The sequence below is a fragment of the Prionailurus bengalensis genome, chromosome B1 (genome assembly GCF_016509475.1).
Source record: "Prionailurus bengalensis isolate Pbe53 chromosome B1, Fcat_Pben_1.1_paternal_pri, whole genome shotgun sequence".
Classification (NCBI taxonomy): Eukaryota; Metazoa; Chordata; class Mammalia; order Carnivora; family Felidae; genus Prionailurus; species Prionailurus bengalensis.
The window spans coordinates 200887017-200899757 of record NC_057344.1 but is presented as its reverse complement, the minus strand read 5'-3'; the positions used below and the strand labels follow the sequence as shown (position 1 = coordinate 200899757).

General features: G+C 45.7%; 1 protein-coding gene across 5 annotated transcripts in view; it reads right to left on the bottom strand.

Moving 5' to 3' along the window:
* The window catches only part of STK32B (serine/threonine kinase 32B), a 397698-nt gene that overhangs the window by 118858 nt on the left and 266099 nt on the right, over positions 1 to 12741 (bottom strand). The gene's annotated exons all lie outside the window — the stretch shown is intronic.

Genomic DNA, 12741 nt, shown 5'->3' with positions numbered 1-12741 from the left:
TCTATAAATAACTCACCAAACACCACACCTGAAAAACAAATAATCCAGTGAAGAAATGGGCAGAAAACATGAATAGACACTTTTCTAAAGAAGACATCCAGATGGCCAACAGGCACATGAAAAGATGCTCAATGTCACTCCTCATCAGGGAAATACAAATAAAAACTACACTCAGATATCACTTCATGCCAGTCAGAGTGGCTAAAATGAACAAATCAGGAGACCACAGATGCTGGCGAGGATGTAGAGAAACGGGAACCCTCTTGCACTGCTGGTGGGAATGCAAACTGGTGCAGCCACTCTGGAAAACAGTGTGGAGGTTCCTCAAACAATTAAAAATAGATCTACCCTATGACCCAGTAATAGCACTGCTAGGAATTTACCCAAGGAATACAGGAGTGCTGATGTATAGGGGCACTTGTACCCCAATGTTTATAGCAGCACTTTCAACAATAGCCAAATTATGGAAAGAGCCTAAATGTCCATCAACTGATGAATGGGTAAAGAAATTGTGGTTTATATACACAATGGAATACTATGTGGCAATGAGAAAGAATGAAATATGGCCCTTTGTAGCAACATGGATGGAACTGGAGAGTGTGATGCTAAGTGAAATAAGCCATACAGAGAAAGACAGATACCGTATGTTTTCACTCTTATGTGGATCCTGAGAAACTTAACAGAAGGCTATGGGGGAGGGGAAAGGGGGAAAGTAGAGAGGGAGGGAGGCAAACTGTAAGAGACTCCTAAATACTGAGAACTGAGGATTGGTGGGGGGGTGGGGAAAAGGGGAAAGTGGGTGATGGGCATTGAGGAAGGCGCTTATTGGGATGAGCACTGGTTGTTGTATGGAAACCAATCTGACAATAAATTTGATATTAAAAAAAAAGATTCCAGATACAAATAAAAAAAAGAGAAGGGTAACCAGCTCATTGCAGAAAATTTCAAAATGGAGAAAAGAAGGAAAGGGATTTGATGAAATCTCCGTTCAATGCCAGCACAAGGGGAAACCTTCTTCGAATCTTTTTCTGTTTGATAACAGTGTTACGCAATTTCATAAGCTATAAATTTTCTCTAAAGATCATAACAATAACTGCTTTTAATATTGCTTCGTTTTCTTTTCTTTTTTTTTTAAGTATATTTCATGCCCAGTGTGGAGCCCAACACGGGGCTCAAACTCACGACCCTGAGATCAAAGCCTGAGCTGAGATCAGGAGTCGGACACTTACCGACTAAAGCCACCCAGACTCCCCAGTACTGCAGGGTTTTCACAGTTAGTGTTATACATACGGGTGCACAACCGTCTCAAGTCTTCAAAGGGGAGGTATACCGTTTACGAAGCCAATTTCTTTCCTTTGGGTTATTTTAGAATGATCAATTATCATAAGTAGTGCTGTGTTAAATATCCTCACACCTCGTATGCAGGCCAGACTGGAGCCATACCATACATTCCAAGAAGTGAAATCAGTGGGTTGAAGTGTATGAATATTCACAAAGTGCTTGAAACTTATTCTCAAATATATTTCCAAAAGGGTTGTTACAGTTTTTGCCACCAGCAAATATAGATTCAGACTTCCCAGAGAACGTTTTTCTAGAATGCTTTGTCTTGGGAAATACCCAAAAGCAAAGCCCAACCTAGGCACCATCATCCCCCCAAAAGTCTGGATGATCCTCAGGGACAAATTTTATCCTGGCTCCTCTGTGTTCTGAATCGCTTTCCACATGACTCTCACCAAGCACTTCCCACACTGGCTGAGATGGTCATTATTTATGTCTGTCACCTAATCCAGCTAATCCAGGGGGCAGGCGCACAGTAGGTGCTCAGTGCATAATTAAGAAGCATTTGGGTTCTGAAGAAAGGGACCACATACTTATGTATCAGGGTTTCTATCGCGCTGTCCCGCACACAGTAAGTGCCAATTAAATATAGTAAAACCTTGGTTTGCGAGCGTAATTCGTTCTGGAAACATGCTTGTAATCCAAAGCAGTTGTATACCAAAGCGAATTTCCCCATAAGAAAAAATGAAAACTCAGATGATTCGTCCCACAACCCAAAAATATTCACATAAAAATGGTTCCAATACTGTAACACAATACAAAATAATAAAGAAAATACAAAATATAAAGAAAAATAAATTGACCTGCAGTTACCTTTGAAAACCTTCGTGGCTGGTGCGAGGGAGACAAGAGAGGAGGGTTACTGTGTAGGACGACTTTCAGCATCACTAACGGAATCACTGCTGTCTATTAGCTCAATGGAATCTTCTTCTGCATGGGGGCCCTTGTTTATGCTCTCGCGGATGTTGACTACAGTATTAATAAACTCTTGTCATGCACTGCATTTAATGTAACTGGCAATCAGGCAGCAGAGGAAAGGGTCTCTATCTGCAGGCAGCCTGACCTAGAACGGAGCAAAGCACTTCTAAGCTCACTCTTGTCTGGAAAAGCAAAGGACTGTCCACAGGTGCTTCGAAGTGACCAAAAAAAATAATACACTAGTGTCAGTTGTGGGCACCTTCCAACGCTCTGAAAAATCACTGATTTCTGCCAAACACCACACCTGAGACTGAGCATCCAAGCATGGGAGACGATCACCCACAATCCCACAGTAAGTGAGAGAGAGAGAGAGAGAGAGAGAATCATTGGCTCAGTTGTGGTCATGTGACATTCGGCATCACGTAGTACTCGTATTACAAGACACCACTCGTTTATCAAGTTAGAATTTATTAGAAATGTTTGCTCGTCCTGCGGAACACTCGCAGAACAAGTCACTCACAATCCAAGGTTTTACTGTACTTACTAACTCAATGAATGTCAACCAGAGATTCGATGTACTTCAAAGCCTGCCAGGGCAGAAAGAACCAAGTCTCAGGATATGTTCTTTCAATTCCTTGGGCCTCACTCTCTCATTGAAGGTATAAACACATAAATACCTACTGTGTGCCAGGACCTATTTTAGGTAACCAGGAAAGAGGTGATTCTGAAAGCATCTTGTGGAGCAGGTGCCCTGTACACATTAATTAGCCTGAGAAAAATCCTCACTGAAGTATGAACAGAGCTCACGTGGATGCCCCGAGGAGAAGTCACCCAGAGAAGGGTGGTGTCTTCGCACGGGAGCGGCCTGTAGCTGGAACGTGACTGCGGTCGGTTATACTGTGCCCTCCCGCCCCCAGAAGGTATATCCAAGTCCCAACCCTGGTACCTGTGAATGTGACCTTATTCGGCAATAAGGTCTTTTAAGATGTAATTCAATTAAGTAATTCGAGATGTGATTGCCCTGGGGTTTAAGGTGAGCCCCACATCTTTCAGTTTCCCGGTAACCCTGTGGGAGGAGATCACTCCTCCTGTTAACACAGACAAGCCCTGGGGCACCTGGGTGGCTCAGTCCGTTAAGTGTCTGACTTCAGCTCAGGTCATGATCCCATGGTTGGTGAGTTCAAGCCCTGCGTCGGGCTCTGTGCTGACAGCTCAGAGCCTGGAACCTACTTCCGATTCTGTGTCTCCCTCTCTCTTTGCCCCGCCCCTGCTTGCATTCTGTCTCTCTCTTTCAAAAATGAAGATTTAAAAATTAAAAAAAAAAAGAGAGACAAGCTCAAATCAGAGAGGTAATGGACTTGCCCAAGGTTGTTTGCACCTGGCACATGACACAAGACCTCTCAGTGCCAGCCCTCACGGTGGTGAGTGGGGGACCACGACCCTGCCTACACATGGGGTGCCCTTGACCCCTCACCCTACGGTCAGGTGCAGAGTCTGGGTTTCTCTTCCTCACAATCACATTTCCCGCGTCCAACCACTCGGCAAGCTTAGGTCAGAGGCTTGGTTTGTTTGTTTACAAATTCCACTGGTCATCAGATATGACCCAAACTGGGAGCCAAGAAGGGCAGTCTACTGCCCACAACTCAACTAAAGCCCCTGAAGCCACTGGTTCAGAAAATCTTGGCTCTTCCCATCTTTCACCTACATTGCCATGACATGAGTTATGAGCCTTTGCCAAAGGAGGACATGGGATGAGCAGCCCAGCCATATTTCCACACTTGGCATAATCTCTATTCCTATCACTTGGACAGACTTGATTTCCCAATTCACTGGGATGGGCCGACGAAAAGCATCATCCCAGCCTCATGTTGCAAACAGTTTCTTGGGAAAGGCACATGGGCAATTTTCCCAAATTCTCAGTTCACCTTTACAGAATTCAGAAGGTATAAACCTAAGACCGTGAGTCTATTTACCAAAAAAAATTTTTTTAAACCCTAAACACACAAGCAATGCAAACTAAGGGCACACTTTCTCTCCCCATCAATTCATGCAAAACCTACTGGATGCTGGTGCCGTGCGCACAAGAAAATAAGCAACTCGCCAGGGAATGCCAAGAACTTCAAGGAGGAAGGAGGTTGCATACGGTCACTTAAAGTAAAAGTTTTATTTGCATGTGCAAGCAAAAGCCAAAGAGTTTCGCCTTTCTATCCGTTAGTCACAGGACGTTTCCTTCATGAAAGCTTGGGTAGTGGACAGATTTTACTTGTAAATGAGTGGAGAAGTGGGCTATCAGTGAGAGTGTGGTGACGGGGCGGGGGGTACCTACTGTTTGCTCCCAGGTTAAGTTACTTTTTCTCCATGAGACCCAGTGGTCTCGCCTGTATAAGGCAGCTGATAACGGGACCCACTTCAGTTGGCTGTTTTTGGGATTAGATGTGGCCACACCTGCAAAGCACTTTAAACAGAGCTGGCACATGCAAAGCGCCTGGCAAATGTTGATGGCCATGATGGGGGTAGCATCCGAGAAGCACGTTGGTTTCTGTTTTGTAACTTCCAATGACGTGTTCTAAATATGGGGACTACCCACTACATTTAAATGCTAACTGCACATAAATGTGAACAAGGCTCAGTTCCAAGCCCCGCCCTGGAAAGGACTCACTTTCTCATCTTATTCCCACCCAAAGACACAAAATGTCAAAAATCCCATGGGTATGTGCCTTCTTACATGCTAATATTTTTAAGATAAAATTGTCTGTGGTGAACATGAACGGTGAACTTAAAGAGGGAGTTTGAGGCATGTGATTTATTTTACTGGTTTCTTTATTTTCAAAAAGAGCGAGCAAGTTGGGAATGTCAGAGAGAGAGAGAGAGAGAGAGAGAGAGAGAGAGAGAGAGAGAGAGAATTCCAAGCAGGCTCTGTGTTGTCAGCGCAGAGCCCAACGTGGGGCTTGAACTCACGAACTGTGAGATCATGCCCTGAGCCGAAACCAAGAAGCGAATGCTTAACTGAGCCACCCAAGTGCCCCAAGGCATGTGCTTTCAATCAGTGGAAATGCTCACACTAATGGAAGGATTGTCCCTTATCTTTCACGCACATTCTTTTGAATCTTTTGAACTTTATTACACATATTATTTATTAAAAAAATAAGATCTGGGTGTAACCCTACACTCCACACCAAAAACAAATAAGTAAAAACAAAAATTGAAAAAAAAAAAAAAAAGGATTCACTTCTTTATTTCCTCAGTGTATTCAATGAAGTGACAAAAAAAATACATTTTATAAAACTCAGTATTTGTATACTTTTAAGCAATTTGTAGCAAAAAGGGTTGATAATGCTAGTTTAACTAAAGGAAGAAGCTTTCTGGTGTTTCAGGATTAAACTATTATTGGTCCTGGAGATAAAAGGTTTTTCCCAAAGTAAAAAACTTTACAAACAAATTATTCCTGGGAAAAACCTGACAGTAAGCAGGTATTTTGTTAAGGCTGAGTCCATTCAGCCCCCAACTCCAAGGCAAGGCTGGAGAGGTTTCTCTAGCACCTGATGGGACTCCTGTCCTGGGAGGGAGGACAACTGTGGGCCCGATGAGGTGAGCCATCGCTGGGACCGCTAAGTGTTGAGACTGTACATTCATTTACACATGAGGCAAAATCAGGGCCGAAAGCACAGGAATGCACAGTACGGGCCAGCCACGCTTCATCCGGAGAGCTTCCCAAGGGAGGAAAACCCCCTGTCCTGGGGGTTTCAGGCAGGCAGAGCGAAATCTGATAGAAGTCACCCCACTGGAGAAAATTTTCTCCAAAGGGAACTTGAAGATGTTGCCCCAGACCCACTCTGGTCAGCATTTAGACCACCTCTTGGTTCAAAACACCAATCAAATGGTTGCCCTTCATAGGCTCGTATTTGTGCCACAGAATTGGATCTAAAACAGCAAGAAGAGAAGAGAATTCCTGGTGACCTGACCCTCACCTGAGCCACAAGTTCCCTTCCAATCGGCTCATTTTCCCTGAGTGGATGGACGGAATGCCACAGCATCTACCACGGACCACGGAGACTCTAAGAAGCCATTACTATTCATTTCCTCCTTTTTTTTTTTTTTTTTGGATGAAAAGTAAACTATCATACATCAAAAGAATCACAACTACATAATGGGGTAGACAGGAAAACATCAAGACGTTTTTACCCTCAAACATGAGATTTCAAAGGAGCTGCACGTCTGTGGCCCACGACTTTGGGCCCCAGCAGAGACCTTGGAGAGGCTGGCGTCTCAGATGTCAAGGGACCCACGGGCAGAAAAGTTACAGGAAGCAGAGCAAGGAATGGAGATGGACTTATCGAATGGGAACTTGTATTTGTGAGTGATTTCAAGGAAGTCTGTCTTTCCTTCCTTTCATCATTACTTCACTGATTCAGTAAATGGTCATGCTGGGCAACGAGTCAGGTGTTGAAAATCCAAAGATGAACAAGGTAGAAAAGATATCTGCCTCCAGGGAGTGGGCAGACAGGCAGGTTTCTTCTCTGGTTACCTAGAAACATGGTAAATGACTCAGTCACCCAGCTGGGATTGCATCCCAGGGAAGAAGTGGACGGTGGGCTTAGCAGGGTGGGGCACGGGATAAAGGCAGTGGGGACGCCCTCTGAGGAAGGGAGCGTCTGGTCCTTATTCTGGCTCTGTCTAGGGGTTGCCCAGACAGGACATCAGTTAGTCAGGACATAACCTCAGCTTGCCTCTTGCGTCTGGGAAGGCAGTAAGGTGTGATGGAGAGAGACTCTGACTACAAGCCATATTCCAACTTTGAACCGCAATCCCGCTGCTTTTTAACAGTGTGACTTGGGGGTAGGACCTCAACCACCAGAAGCTTCACACGCCCATGGAACAGAGCCTGCCTTGGGGGCATCTGTCGTTAGATTCTCAAGTGCTTATGTTCACGCTTATACGTGCATGAACATTCATTCATATCAGCACGCTGTAAGCAGTTCAAGGCAATCTGAACAATAAATGGCGTGGCGGGGATCGGCATGGGATCTGGGGTCAGACTGTCTTGGCTTAACCCTGGTTCCACCATCTCCAGTTGGGGGCAGGGGGCAAATCACCCAATCTCTCTGCGAAATGCTGGTTGTAGCACCTAGCCCATTTTATTTTTTGAGTTTATTTTGAGAGAGAGAGAGGGAGAGAGGGAGAGGGAGAGGGAGAGAGAGGGAGAGAGAGAGTGCTGTTAGCACAGAGCCCAAAGCGAGGCTCAAACCCTCGAGCCCTCAGATTATGACTTGAGCTGAAACCAAGAGTCAGATGCTTAACCAACTGGGCCACACAGGTGCCCCTAGCCCATTTGATTGATGCCAGGATTAAATAAGCTGATATTTGTGTGTGCTCTATCTATCTATCCAACACACGCATTTGCATACATATGCACACATACACATAAACACACGTGTGTGCATATGTGTGTATATATGTATATGTGTACCGACATACAGAAGTTCAATAAACTTGATTCATTGTGACTTTTGCCATTCATTTGATCTTGTATGATTGGTCCTTCTGGACACCTCATCCAGTGACCCTGCCCTGGCTGAAGATCCTTCTTGGGAAGTGCTTTTGGGGCCTTCAGAAAGGCCATTCTCAATTACCAGCTGGGCCATGTCACTGCCAAGCTTCAGCCCATCTGTGGATGACACCAACAAGGGCCTCAGGGTGTGTTCCTCACCAACCTGAGCAGGGCAGGCTCTCCCCCCCCATCCCCCCGCCCCCGCCTCTGCCCAGGCCTCCCACATCCGGGTGCTTCTGCCCGGTGCCTCCTGTATTCCTCCTTGGGGCTAATCCCTCCTTGTCCTCAAATCACTACAAGTCGAATGTCCCAGAGGAAGCCTCCCCAGCTTCCTCTGTGTCCCCTGCCCCACCCTGCATCCCAGTCTGGGCTGGGTGCCTTCCTCGGGGCTCCCGTAGCCACTGTGTGGCCCTCTGGTGTGGGTCCCCATCTTGAATTGCAATAATTTGACCCCCAGAATGGTTGCCTCTTCCACCTAGGAGAGCTGCTCATCATTTTTTCCCAAGGGCTGGCCATCTTCCTGGTTGAAGAACGAAGGACCGACACATACACTCTAAACAGTAGATCTCTAATTGCTTGAGCACAACGGTTTATTTTCAACGCTAAATGATATTCCCCTACTCAGACACTTTCAAACTCAAGGGGTATACTCCGAAATACCTTGTGCTTTCTATAGATCTATAACACCATCCTCAAAGGTGGGAGATTTGTCACCACCGAGTATATGAGAAAAGAGTGAACACCAGGTTCCGTAGTCAGTTCTCCAGACAAAGGAAAGAGAATGAAGCTGCTACAAGATGCCAGGCACAGCTAAATGCTTTATGACCTCTTGCTCATGGAATTTGCACAGCAGCCCAATGAAGTCGGCATCATCAGGTCTGTTTTACAGATTTGAAAACTGAGGTCCAAATAAGTTAAGCAGCTGGAGTTCAGTAACTTGCCCAAGGCCACCAAGACGGAAGATACAAGTTTCTGGTGATCCAACCGAGGCCTGCGTTGGCAGAATGATTCTACAACTTTCACGTGTGGCAACTTTCAAGAAAGCAACATCCATTTGTCTGTATAAATACGGCAGCAGGGGACGTCTGGCTGACTCAGCTGGCAGGCGGCGCATCTGCCGACTCTTAATCTCAGGGTCATGAGTTTGAGCCCCACCCTGGGTGGGGAGCTTACTTAAAAAAATGTGGCGATGGCAATGTCTAGCACGGAAGGAGCGGGAGATTCATAAATTCATCTGTTGAATGAACGTAACACACTGCACAGCATTATCACATATCCTTACGCCCAGCGTGTACAGCCCATAATTTCAAGTCTGAACGCACATTGATAAAGGGACTTGCTGAATTACACAGGAGGGAAAACAGTGGACTCAAATCCTTGCCAAGTCTACCGTTTTAGAAATGGTAAGGTAGGTGGATTTTTAAACATTTCTCTAAGTTGGGAGCTCTCTCCTTTTCTCCCGGGTAGATCTGGAGTCTGAGGGCAGATGATCTGATTTTTAAGTACAGTGACTTAAAAACACTGGCTGAAATGAAAACGTGGTTCCCACCATCACGCTCCTATGTCACAGTTCCGGTTCCTGCCTATCTTTGGCTCTGCTCTGGGAGGCTGGTACCCATATCTCACCAACGTCCACGTGACTCCGTGTCTGGGGCAAACGAGGCCAGCTGATCATCTTTTGCACACTAGTGCAGCAGCGGCTGTGATAATTCACGAATGCCGTTTGTAAAACGGACCGGCCAAGAACGTGGTCCTTTGAGCACCTTCAAAGAACCCTGCCGGTGCACAGAGGCGACGGCGGCATGGGGTGACCTTCCTCAACAAATACAGCACAGTGCTTACAGACACAGAGTCTGGAGCCAGGGTTGCTGCGTGCAAAGGCCGATGAATGGCCACATAAATGGACAGCGGGCCTGCAGCGAACACGCGGCATTACACTGAACAACCCCTTTACGACTACGTACAACTACTACCATAACTTCCTCTTCCTCCTTCCTGATCTTGTTCGTTGTGTGACGTTAGCCATTTGTATCAAAATTAGGGATGCAAATAACCAAGGAATCAATGGTTCTGAAAGTGATCTAATATAGAAACAACCCCTATCACTTTCTCCCCATCTCTCTCTCTCTCCATCCATCCATCCATCCATCCATCCATCCATCCATCCATCCTGTCCAGGTGACAATTTTGGTAGACATAGCTCCTTTTCTCTAAATAATAGATAACTTTTGCATTTCAGGCTCCATCTATTGGCCTCCCACTGTGGAAAATGAGGATGTAACACTCTTCCCCCCTATGCCCCCAGCCCCCAGAAGACACGGTCATCTTCCCCTCCAGCCATTCCCCAGTGGAGTGTTGTATTTCTGGTTAGACTGACCTTCAGGGCTGCACTGATTATGATTGTATGGAGCAAATTCACGTAATAAGCTGTGCTACAAACAGACAGCATCCTGTACAATGCTTCCATTCCCTAGAGTTAATACCTGTCTTTTATGTATTGTTGAGCTTTTTCCTAAACTTCTCATTTATTCAACTTCAGATGTTTCACCAACTAAACAACTTCCTCTCAAGGCATCCAGAGGCATCAGGAATCCCATCAGCCCATGATTCCTGGAGAAGTCTGCCCCAGGGTATTTCGATCCACTCCGGTCAGCCCTGGTCAGGGTCTACACCGTGGGCACAACCGACATCCTGGGGCCTCCCTTTATCACCACCCTGGAGACTCCCTATGCCTCTCTCCTCTGCTGGAGCCACACATTTTCCATTCCTTCCCCCTTCCTGATTTATTCCTTTATTTTAGTGGAGTCCACCTCTTTTTCTGATAGTTCCTTGAGAAAAAGGAAATGTAAGGTACGTTTTTTGGAGACCCTGAACTTCTGGAAATGTACACCCTCACACTTGATTGAGAGCATGTGTCCACTGCCTTCTAGCACCTGATAAACCCCAAACACATCTGATTCCTCAGCCTTTATCACCTGCTGTTCATCTGTGGAAGCTTATGGGACCTGGGGTTTGTCCTGATGGGCATCTTTCAATCTGGAAACTCGGCTCTTTCAGGTCCAGGAGATATTCAATAATTATTTCATTGATCATGTCTCCCACTATGTTTTCTCTCTTGTCTCTCTCTCATCTGAGGTTAGGATTACCAGACGGTTGTCTCATTTTCTTTTATTTCCTCTTGTATTTTCATTTTTAAAAATTTTTTAATGTTTATTTATTTTTGAGAGAGAGACAGAGAGACACAGAGAGAGAAAGAGAGAGAGGGAGAGAGGGAGAGAGGGAGAGAGGGAAAGAGAGAGAGAGAGAGAGAGAGAGAGAGAGAGAGAGAGAGAAGGGGAGGGGCAGAGAGAGGGAGACAAAGAATCGTAAGCAGGCTCCAGACTCCGAGCTGTCAGCACAGAGCCCGACGTGGGACCTGAACTCACAAACTGTGAGATTATAACCTGAGCCGAAGTCAGACACTTAACCAACTGAGCCACCCAGGCACCCCTCTCGTATTTTCTATTTATCCTTCTATATTACTGTATGAGGGATGTCAACTTTGTCTTCTAACACATCTTTTGAGTTTTTCATTTCTACTGTCACATTTTTAATTTAGAAGAGCTCCAATGTTTTCCAAATTTTAAATAAACATGGTGATTCTTATTATGTATTTCTTATTATATATACATTTCTTATTATGTAATTGCAAAAATCTTTTTATCCCTCTGGAAATACTGACCACGGTTATTTTGCTATTTTCTCCTCCTCGCATGGTGTCTATTTACGCCAAGATTTGTTTTTCCTCTTTCCATTTCATTGTTTGGACCTCACTGTTTGTGCCAGGAGATTTCCATATGTCTTATAACCCTTGGTCATCGGTTACCTAGTTGGCAGCTTACGACAAATGAGTGGGGTTGTTGGCTGTGAACTACGTGCTAAGTGGTGGTGGGGAAGCTGTGAAGTCAAGTCTCTTTGCTCTTGGATCACCCCTCACTGAAATCACAGTTTCCTGCCTGGAGGAAGGTCTGAACATGCCACTCTTGGAGCCCAGCTGGCATGGGGAGAGGTTGTGTATTTTAGCATCTGGTTGGTATACTCTTTCCTTCTAAGCTTATTTATTTATTTGGAGAGACAGAGAGAGCACGAGTGGGGGCGGGCAGAGAGAGAGAGGGAAACATAGAATCCCAAGCAGGCTCCGCGGTGTCAAGCACACAGCCTGACGCAGGGCTTGAACTCACCAAGGGCGAGATCGTGACCTGAGCTGAAATCAAGAGCCACACGCTCAACCGACTGAGCCACCCAGGTCTCCCGATATACTCTTTTCAATACAATGTCTTAACTCAAGTAAGCTTGGTGTACTTCAGTGCAAACCCTCGCTAATTTTTGCATCTTTAGGGAGCAAACATTATTTGTCTGCTTGGGCAAAATTACTCAGACGATTCCTCAGCCATCGAGTTATTCACAATGGACAAGCAGCTCTGGGTTCTCAATACTTCCTAAAAGGCTTTCAGACAGTTCACCTTACTTTAGCCTCCTTTTCACTTCCCTTCTTCCTTCCATATATACTGATGACTGTCAGTCCCTGCCCCTAGGGAGCACGCCTCAGCGTCCATCAGCGCTCGGCTGTCCCCAGTGACAACCTGGAATTTACGTTCTTGGACACTAATCATCCACCACTCTCCGTTTTCCTTCAGAACCTCCCCCCGCCGTGTTTTTCTCTAGTCTCCCCTTTAGTCTTCCCCATCTTTGTGAGTTTGTCATTTATCGAACCTTCTTGCTGCTGTTTTACTGGAGTTCCAGGAGGAACACAATGTAGCTGTGTTTGTGTGTGTATGTGTGTGTGCATGCTTAGTCTACCATCGTTACCTAGAAGGTCAAGTCTTTCTTTGCCATGTCTTCCAAAATCACATATGTCACAAGAAGAGCAGTGAGGCACGGCGCAAGACCCAAGGTGA